Genomic DNA, 759 nt, shown 5'->3' with positions numbered 1-759 from the left:
ATATATATTAAATATAACTTAACAAATATCTCAAAATATCTAGATATTTGTTAAATCACCTTTTTACCCGTAACGCATTAAATTCTCCGAAAAGGATTTACCGCACTTAATTTAAATTTATTTATCGACGAGTAATTCTAAACGGGGTCAAAATAACTTTTTGATCCTATACACACCATAATATTATTAATTTTGGCTAAAAAGCCTCCGGGCCAAAATCCAAAACACAATAAATACATAAAGGGTACTTTAAAATTATGGGTCTTACATATCCCTTTTCATAGATATTTAATAACATTACGCGCTTTCATAGTAGGTGAGACTCGTCCGCTCCATTCAATATGATTTTGTTTACTATCAACAAGAGATTAAGGATGATCAGTTCCTCAATTTGTCAATAAATAGCCAACAACCATGATTGTGGCTTAGACTATCTTAACCGAACTGTAATAGCGCTCCTTTAACTTCGATACAAGCCTCTTTCATTGATACCTAATAACCAAATGCTATTCCAAATGGAATCCCTATCTTCTAAAAAATTTCAGGGTGTTCACACCCCTTTGACAGTTATCAAACTTCATCCAGTCTTATCCCGAAATCTACCAGACGAACATCTATTACTCTTCTTAAAAAGCTCTCCACTTAGATCCTTACATAAAATCGCCTATACGTCTAACGTTAATCCATCCATACTCATCATCTTCGAGTTACCCCAACAACATAACATCTATGTCCTTGGAACCACTTCATAAATGCCAT

The sequence above is a fragment of the Cicer arietinum genome, chromosome 7 (assembly GCF_000331145.2).
Source record: "Cicer arietinum cultivar CDC Frontier isolate Library 1 chromosome 7, Cicar.CDCFrontier_v2.0, whole genome shotgun sequence".
NCBI lineage: Eukaryota > Viridiplantae > Streptophyta > Magnoliopsida > Fabales > Fabaceae > Cicer > Cicer arietinum.
This window is presented reverse-complemented; position numbering follows the sequence as displayed.